This window comes from Cydia strobilella, chromosome 14 (genome assembly GCF_947568885.1).
Source record: "Cydia strobilella chromosome 14, ilCydStro3.1, whole genome shotgun sequence".
NCBI classification, from domain to species: Eukaryota; Metazoa; Arthropoda; class Insecta; order Lepidoptera; family Tortricidae; genus Cydia; species Cydia strobilella.
The window spans coordinates 3,624,968-3,635,524 of NC_086054.1; positions in this window are offsets into that span (position 1 = coordinate 3,624,968).

The window sequence follows — 10,557 nt, forward strand, 5'->3', positions numbered from 1 at the left end:
TAATCACACGCGACGTTCTACAACCCGAAACGCAATAAGGGCGGTAAACAACATAAACAAACATAAGCTCGGGCACGTGACGTTACTGAATTGGGAACCTTGTTTACGAGCCGACAGGTAAACATAAACATGGGATTTGTTCCTGGAAAATGTAGATTGCGTAGATCTCGGGAAAGTAGGTTTTTGTTGCTCTCGACAATGCACGCTTCTGAGCTTACGCATAAAGTTTGGCTGACTTCTCAGCTTAGTATATATTCTAAAAATTTTGGTTGCATTGTAAAGGAGCTCAGAGGCCAATTCGAACGTACACTGACATCAGAATGATATCTGAATGAAATCGCAAAGGAGGCCCTGGTCACTTTTTCCTTTCGATTTACATATTCACGAGAATCAATTGAGAAATGCAAACTGTAGAGAACATAAATACGAAAGCATTTTTTGCCCCACCTGAAACGGAGGCCTTTTGCTTTTCGCTCGGTCAAGTGTAGACACAGACAGAATCCGATTCATTTATAAAAACATGCGTTGCATTGCAGCAATTCATATTTAAGTATAGGGTAGGGTAGGAAACAGTGGCTCAGCTCGAACAGTGGCTCAGTCGCCCCAATATCGCCTCTATGATGTTGGAATTAGGTTGAGTGAGCCACTGTACCCGGCTATTTTTTTCCGAGCCACTGTTTCCCACCCTACCCTACTCGTAGTAACAGCAACGGAATATCTCCACAATAAAATCAATCTGTGGGTGGGTGTGACTGCAAAACTGCATTATCGCTACTACTTACTCTACCGTATGAAATTTCAACTTTTTATTGAATTCTGGACGTTGTTCCACACTAATTATGGTTGTTATTTCAAGATTAAAATTTTTCAAGACACGATCATGCTTAAGGAAGTATTGCGTAGGTGTATTCAAGACATTCAAGTTCCAGTGTATGTTAATTTATATAAATATTTAGTTAGATTTGCGCTATTTAAAGTTCTATTTGCGTGTGATAGCTTGCGAGTGAGTTTAAAGACTTTTAAGTGGATTGTACTGCAGCCAAGGAAGTTTTATAACGACATTTAGGTTTTGTTTGCACGAGGGAACTTAGATGAGACCAGACCTGCGAGTATGAGTTACGTTCTCGCGCGCGACTCAATACATCTTGCGCGACATCAAGTAAGGACTCGCGAGCGACAACGCAATAATAGAGCATGAGCAATCAGGTCTTTTTTAACTAAAAAAAAGTTGTGTTACATATATTATACAGTGGTAGCAAAAGATATAACCAATAGTAGTAGTAGTTCATGAAAATCTCATTTTCCGAAAAAAGTGACTAGACATGTTCTTTCCGTGTACCCTTCATATCCTCTTTGCTATTAGCTTTTGCATACAATTTTCTATGTATTTTATCTAAAGCTCACTACAACACTACAAATATAGAAAAGTTGTATGAAATGTCCGTGACAGGCGGGCACGAGACACGTGCCGCGTGACGGTAAAGGACGCGTGCTCGATAGGATGTTTATGATAATAATATTGGAAACGATTCTGGATACAATGTATCTGTCCTGCAATACAAGTGGGGCCGGTCGAAGTATTTTACAGATCTCATGGTAACGTTTTTGAACGCGGAAGCTATCTGCCTAACCTACACTGTTTATCATCGCTCAAATATCTTATATAAAATATGTCAGCGCTTTCTAATACTACCTAAGTGGCAATATCGATTTAATTCTCAATAAGAGACGATTAGCGATATTTACAAAGACTTGCGCAATGCGTTTTGCATGGCTTCAAGATCAGTACCCGTGCTGTAAGATTTATTTCTAGGCTTATTTTCTTTATTGCTAGGGATGGTCCCTTTTGTATATTTTACTTATCGATAACATTTGCGACACTTGGATAGCTTTGCGTGACTTTGTGATCAGTAGGTATATGCGTACCGACTGTAAGACTTGTACCATCGTATAGATATCGATGAAATCACTTAGAGCCAGACGGCCATGACATTGAAAATCGAAATGTCATATTATTTCCTTCTCTTTCGCTCTTAGGTACAGTAGCAATAGATACGCAACTAGACGAACGAGTAGTTTGCGGTTATAGCCCCGTAGCTATGCCAGCTGTAAGACTTATTGCTAGAGATGTACACAGTTTTTCGGCTAGGTGTACACCCAACCGCAAAATTTCTTGGTTACATTATACTTTAGATATTTTATATTAATTGTTACACTATTGTCTTAGGTTTACCTGTAAAAATAGTTGTAAGTGTGGAAGTGAAAAAAATAAAAATAAAAAATATAATTAAATCAATTAAAAATTTACCCATTCAATTTTGCAGTTCGCTGCACAGATAGAGCTCGACTTGTGATTCTTACTTTCGGACACAACCGGGATATCTGTCTAACTAACTTTTATTTAAACTTACGCACATTAAAAACAAAATTTAGGTATTAAGAGGCCGTTATTACCTAATATACTCCGTTTTTTTTAAGATTAGATTTTTTCTAACCTCAAAGGTAGGTAAAGGTCGTAATTAATTAGCCTCATGCATGAAGTTTATATTTGAACGAAATATGTTTTATTCGGATGTTTGTTACCGTTATATCATGTTACAAATGCATTTCCGTTTTTAAATTACCATTTAATTGCTTAAAATTATAAATAAAAAGTACAAAAATTTGCCCGCGAAAAGCTAGTGAGCGAAACGCTCGAAACGCCACGTGACGTCACGCGTTCGACAGATTAGTGTCATTAGTAGCAAACGTCAGTTGGGCCGCCCAACGTGTGACGTCATCACGCTCTGTCGAATTCGCGCCAAAAATTATGAGCGTTTCAACCGCTCAAAAATTTACAACATTTTAAATATTTTTTAATAAAATAATGTTAAGGTTTACAAAAGTATTTTTATCATTTCCGGTGTTCCAACGATATAAATTATGAATCCAAAGATAAAAATAAATTCATGCATGGAGCTAATTAACTCTTTCTTCCGAAGTGCTAGTGGTCCCTATGATACCTATCTAATATTGCGGTACAATAATATGTAAACGACGCTATAATTCAGTGCATATAGTTACTGATTAAATTTTGGAGGAAAAAAATTAAATACCTCTACTTTTGAGGTTATAAAGTTTATAATCGGAAAAAAACGGGGTATAAACGCAGGCATCTTCTCTTTATTAATAGTTACGTAACTTAAATCGTGGGTGGCCGTGAAATCATCGCGAATACGTAATTATTATTTTCAATCAATTAATTTAAACCCACATGTTTACGGACAATTACTCACTTTCTAGAGATAAGTCTATACCCGTTACGCGTTATATTATCAAATTCAAATTCAAATCACTTTGTTGCCAAAACATGATAGTACAAAAAATAGCAATACAACAATACAATACAAAAGTTCTAGTTTAAGTATAGTGTTAACTTATTCTAGGTTAAATACTAACTTATTGTCTAATCTAATAGGTAATCAAATTCTGCAATACATGTTGGCCATGGGTACCAAGCTCAGCATGTGCTAGACTGAAGTCCAGCGCTGGTTTTAAGTTTGGCCCCTTTTTTGGAGGTCTGACGAAGTACATGATGATCTTTTCTGAGCCGTTATATGTAAAATGATGAGCAGTTATGAAAAGCAATAGTATAAAGAACAATGTTACAATATTACAGTCAAGTGGTTAGCGTATCGTGTGTTTGTAACTGTTTACGAGTGTCATCTATTGTTGTTATGCTGGTTAAAGGATGACTCACGTTAGACCGGGCCGTGACCGGGCCGGAGCTTCCGGCGCCTCTTTTCTATGACATGACAGGTGATCACGTGATGCTTTCCATCGAAAACGAAGCGCCGGAAGCTCCGGCCCGGTCACGGCCCGGTCTAACGTGAGTCATCCTTAACGTAGTATTTATGTTTTATTTCTCTTTTTATGTGTAGAACTCAATAAATTTTGTAGCGTACCTAGGTATGTGGGTGTAAGATACCTTCTCAAAAACTAATTTCTCTAAACATACTCGTATTATTACGCGTTTCGGCATTAGCCTTGATAAATATCATTCGATTAGTTGGACACTTTATTTATGCCTTAAATATCTAATGTGTCTCAATAAACTGGTTGGACCTATAATTAGGTATCTGTTATTTCTTGTTATTTTTAACGCTAGATTTTTTTAAGATATAACGCAATTTAACTTTACTTACTTGTGTATTATAGATATTAGACATTAATGTAATACAGATAAGCACATAATGGTCATAATGTTTAACTATTAGTGCTAAATGATTAGGTAATCCAAATAGTATTTTTCAATCAACATGGGTACGGTGACAAATGTCATCTCCAAGAACAAATTAAATTATTTTTTCTATGAAAATATTTTAATTTGTGTTTTTTTTCAAGTAGACACACTACTATTTAAACTATAAACTAAACGGGGGACGCTGGTTCAATTCCAGCTCTGGACACTGGAGGTTTTTCCTTCGTATATGACATTTATTTCAGTTTAAATGTCATCTCAATACAATTTCGCGATATTTTGCGTTTTAAGGTTGTAACCCAAGTAGTTTGTTTATGAAATAGGAGGCAAACGAGCAGGGGAATCGCCTGATGGTAAGCGATTACCGTCGCCCATGGATACCCGCAACACCAGAGGGGTTGTAAGTGCGTTACCGGCCTTTAAGATGGGAGTACGCTGTTTGTTATAGTACTAGAATAGAATAGAATAGAATAGAAATTTTTATTTGCCAGAATACGTTACAATTTTTTTTTAATGTTTTTATTTTATATTTAAATATAACACAACATATGGTGTGAAATATATTTTATCAATTGTAATTACAATTAGGTCTTAATATACTATTATTAATTTAGCTCTATCTACCTTTTCTAAGTCGAGTATGCCAAAGAAAAAAAAAACGATTGATTGATAATTGAATAAAATGTAGGTATATTAGTACGTACTCATAAATGTAGTCGGGTCAGTAATCAAAAGTTAATCAGACAAGTAAGATGATTATCGCTAATCGAATGTAGACGATTGTCTATTAGTGAAAGTTATAAGTACTGTTTTGGGTTTTGCAATAGACTTTCATATTTTTTGCAGGCAAACTATGATTGTAATCAACATACTTACTAATGACCGCATTGCCTATAATAGTTATATTTTAATAGAATAACTCATAACTAATATAATCTCGTAATGACGTTTAACCTTGTTGTTCCATCCGTCAAAATTTGTTCGGGCGTGTCTGACCGTCCTGGCCTCCGACTTTCATCCAGGTTTGTGATGCATGTCGCTATATCCGATAAATGCCGTGGCCCATCCCTACTGCCCTTGTCTCTTGAGATTTATCCAAGTTTGTGATAGGATGAGAAGACGTTTGTCCCATACACCACTTACATTGGTTTGCAGGAGAGCGAAAAGAAGCAAAAAAAATTTTTTTTTTGAAGTTTTACATTTAGGAAACATTGAACTTATTTATCATTTAAGCACATAATGTTTACTATTTATAGTACCATACAAATATTTTGAATATGGTGGTAATCATGAAATAAAAACATTTTTATTATTGCCATATCCGTATTTGATGAGTAAATGTTATGACATGACACAAAAGTTTTGCATATGTCACACTTTTGTGATCATTTTTTGTTAACAGTGTAATTATCCTATAGTAAAATGCAAATATGGCACAATTTTTTTTTACAAAAACAATTTTTGTCAATTAGGTATAGCATATTTTTTTGTTATTTTAGGAATAATTAAAAAACGATTTTCTCAAAAATGGGTATGGCACAAAAGTATTCTCAGCCGTAATTATACGTGGATATAATATAACCGATGTAAGCCAACGTGGCCCATCCCTACCTACCGTCCTTGCTCCGACACTCATCCCGGTTTGTATATCAAGTCGATATTACCGATACAAGCCGTGGTCCATCCCTACCGTCCTTGCCTCCGACATTCACCTTGCGCATCGATCGTTGCAGCTGGCGCCCGCCGCCCTTCAAGGCTGCGTGCGTCGCAACCTCGCAAGGGACACACCTCAAACCCTCCCGTAGTCTCTCCCAAGGCGGCGTTCCAAGGACAATACTTACAACAACAACAACAACACAACACAATTTATATGAATTTCATGTTAACATTTTTTTTGTACAATAAAGTGATTTACTACTACTACTATGTAATACTCAAATATATTTGACGGATTTTAATTTGCACATATTTAAACGATAGAGACGCAGATAGAGAAATTTCGAAATACGCCATAGGTACGGGAGATACCAATTACCAATTATTATTTGGGGATGCAAATTAAGTCTATATGAGACATATATAGTAACGGCACCAGTCATGGGACTTGTAAGAGGAAATTTTGAATATTTGTGATATTTCCCTGATACATGTAAAATGTTACCGCTTTGCGTGTTAGAAGTTGAATGTCCTATCCGTCTTATGTTCCAGGCGTGTTGTATCAAAGATTCAGCAATTTATTTCCACATAATTAACAAATTAAAACTATGTTTTTTTCTCTCCAGTCATGGTCACCAAAGCTCCAGTAATGGTACCCCGGTAATGGGCGTGGATCCAGTAATGGGCCCCCTATAATGGGCATTACCGTATCAGTATAAAATATTGGAATAGGGAATAAGATTTTGGCAAAAAAATCATTTTTGGTATATGCTTGTCGATAGAATGTTAAATGTTGATTTTTACCCCCGACGAGATGGAGACGGTAAATGTATGTATTTAGGGTGCGAGGTGTTTGTTAGTTTGTGGATACAAATATTCCCAAATATCCCTAAAATGTATCAGCGGTTGCCGTGTAGGTTATGTGATACCTACACCAATGATGGTTCTTAGACACGTTTTAACTCAGCAAAAAATGGCCTTGTTATAATTATGTTAAAAAAAAGTTTCTAAGTAACCAAGGGTGCAAAGTTGCTAAATTTAGCCCAGTCGTTAAGGATCTCCGGCAAGCTCGGTTCTCCATACAAACGTAGTTCCGCTCTCATTTTAAAAGGAGTAGCTAGTTTGCTCTGAAATTTTGTACTTACAATAGGATAAGGTATATCTGTGTCTGAAATTAGTTTATGTAGCTTCAGATACCATAGTTATAAAAAATACAGCGAATTTTCATACAAAATTTGTTTTTGCTCTATTTGATATTTCGTTTGATTTATAAACTGGAGTTATATACCTAAACTAATTACAGACCTAGATATACCTCATGTCATTGTATGTGCAAAGTTTCATTACAATCCAAAACGTAGTTTTAAAATGAGAACGGAACTCGGTTTGTATGGGAAGGTGAAATTCGGCCGAGCTTGCCGGGGACTCTTAACAGTAAAACTTAGACATTGATGTTGTTGAACTGTTGACAGTTCCACTGGTCGATCACCTGAACGGGGAAACGCGCAGGCAAGGCCGTTTAAAAATATACCAACTCTGCCGTCGCTAACGCGGAAGACTAATTCGAATTAACATTTTATTGTTCAGCACTATTATATACTTCTAGCTCTAAATTAGCTAGCATAGTTACAGGTCTGCTAATTAATTGTTGAATAACTAGATGTGCCCGTGACTCCACTTGCGTTGCATTTAATCTGCGTGTGTATGTGAATGGAAATTTACATACAACAGTGCATTTCCAAATATTTTATTTATTTATTCCTTAAATTAACACTATCAGACATGCTATACACGTTAATTATACAGGAGGGTATAAACATAAGGTACTATATCTTGAGCAGCGGTAACAGTAACACAATATCACGAATGTATGGAACTTGAAGTCGTGATAGACTCCAATAAGTATGATAATCTAAAGAAATTGAGATTCAGAAAAAAAAGTACTTAGTCTATGATTATACACAGGTCATACTTACAGCCTTCTATTTACATGTTTAATTTCATCATAGAGTAACTTATACTAGAGCGGTACTGTCATAGTAAATTTTGTAACCCCAGTAAATTCACTGCCATCTGTCGACACACTTTAAAACTAAAAATGAAGATTTATAAAAATACGATAAAATGTATTTAAATATAGATAAATGATTTTTTTTATTTGCATTAATTATTTTTTTGATTTTGACCCATGTTAATCACTGATATGCGTTAAAATTGTTAAATAACAAACGAAACCGTCAACGCCATCTATACGAATGTAGGCCAAAACTAGTAGCGCCCTCTGAACGAGAATCAAATTTTCTTGATTTTCGAGGCACGTTTTTTCCTTAGACTGTATCTATCTATTACGGAGTTATATCTATCTTTGATTTCATGGATATCAGCAGTAGTTTACCAGTGAAAGGATAACAGACAGTTAGACGTATATATATAGTTACTTTCGTATTTTTATTATTAGCCAGCATTGTTATATAATCAAGGCCAATAAAATGTAACGTAGCTTTTATTACTATTACGTATTGTTTAACATACATTAAAATTTTGAAAATATTTACATTTTAATTTGAAAAGGTACTTAAATATTGGTTTCAGTATTCTCTTTGAGGCTTCTCTTTTGTAAAGGTCTCATAAATATTGTAAACAATGGACGTGATGTATATTAAACTTGCCTAGCCTTTTATTCATCAGGGATGCTTTCATTTTACTAAAATGGCGAGACGAGATATACAAAGTACCTGTGACATAAAACCTCCTTCACATAAAATACCTAGCCCTTTTGACAGACGAATAACCTTGAAACTCGATTTACTTGAAGGTTGAAGGACCTTGAATTGAATCATGGAAATCGAAAGTTACATTTCAGAAGGGTTTTCCACCGCAAGAGTACCTAACGCGAGACACCGTTTAATTGCGTGTTCCTTTTATTCATGATACAAATACTTTATTTATTTATTTATTCAATATTGCATTGTCATGTACATAATAAGGTGTTACATTTTATATAGCCAGTTCATGACACCCTGTAAGGGCACACAATAGTACAGTTTTTCTATTCTATTAATTCTAATTTACACATTGCAATTAAGGTAACATCATAAAATTAACATATTAGCGTATCAGTGGTTTAGTAACCTATTAGTACTCGTATCTTAACAAGTGGTACTTTTTACAAGCTTTTTAAAATGCCCTTTTAGTATCCCCTGCCCTGTTAGTTAGTGTGGGTCAAATCTTGGAAGCTAATTTAACCCACTTCCCGATTTCCGATTGAGCTACAATATTGCATACATATATACATCAGATTACAATGCAATATTATGATGACATGTAGATGATCAGATGATGGAGATAAGAGGTGGCCATGGGAATTCTGTGATAAAACAACGCAAACTAATTGTGTTCGGGGTTGTTAGAATTGTCTCGATGAGTTTTAGTTGCCTGTGTAAAGAAAAGTACAGTCAGCGACAAAGCTTGTACCTTGTACCAAAAATGAATTTTTTACCAAAAACTTATACCTACTCCTATTTAGGGTTCGTTATGTATTTACATAATGAAAATCGACACATCAATTTGGCATTATTCATAAAAACACACGTGATAAAGTTGTGAGACGCTCAGTAGACTACAATAGAATTCTTATAATGAATCGTTTTAGGGTTCCGTACCCAAAGGGTAAAAACGGACCCTATTACTAAGACTCCACTGTCCGTCTATCTGTCTATCCGTCTGTTTGTTTGTCACCATGCTTGTTAACATACATTCTGCTTGTTGAAAAGAAGTTACCGCATACCGCATAGCCTATGGACATCAGCTTTAGAAATATCACATGCTTGTAGCCGAAACTATGCTATGTTATCCATGAAATAAAACTATGAAAACGGATTATATCGCGTATATTGAATTTATAATACATCCCGACGTTTCGAACTCTTTACAGCGTTCGTGGTCAACGGGTGACTGAGGAAAAATTACAAAGTGCAAAAATACCCACATACTAAAATAATGAACAATCATAGACTACAAACTTTAAGGCTGGTTGTACATGCAAAATCGGTTCATAAGGCTAGTTATACACTATAATTATTTTTCAAGTAAAGATATATACATATACGCGATAAAAACTACGCCGGCTCCAACCCTACACCACGGACCCGAGAAGATTTAATTCCCTCCTAAATTGTAGGAGGGTATCCCAATATGGGACCGGCAACAAACTCGGCGGGACACATCTTTTCAAAACATCAGAATGTCCAGCATCATCCAACACTAAGGTCTCAGTCTTTGCCCAAAGTCCCATATTGGGATACCCTCCTACAATTTAGGAGGGAATTAAATCTTCTCGGGTCCGTGGTGTAGGGTTGGAGCCGGCGTAGTTTTTATCGCGTATATATATATATATCTTTACTTGAAAAATATATTATAGTGTATAACTAGCCTTATGAACCGATTTTGCATGTACAACCAGCCTTAAAGTTTGTAGTCTATGATTGTTCATTATTTTAGTATGTGGGTATTTTTGCACTTTGTAATTTTTCCTCAGTCACCCGTTGACCACGAACGCTGTAAAGAGTTCGAAACGTCGGGATGTATTATAAATTCAATATACGCGATATAATCCGTTTTCATAGTTTCATTTCATGAGTAACTATCGCGGTAACCGAAGA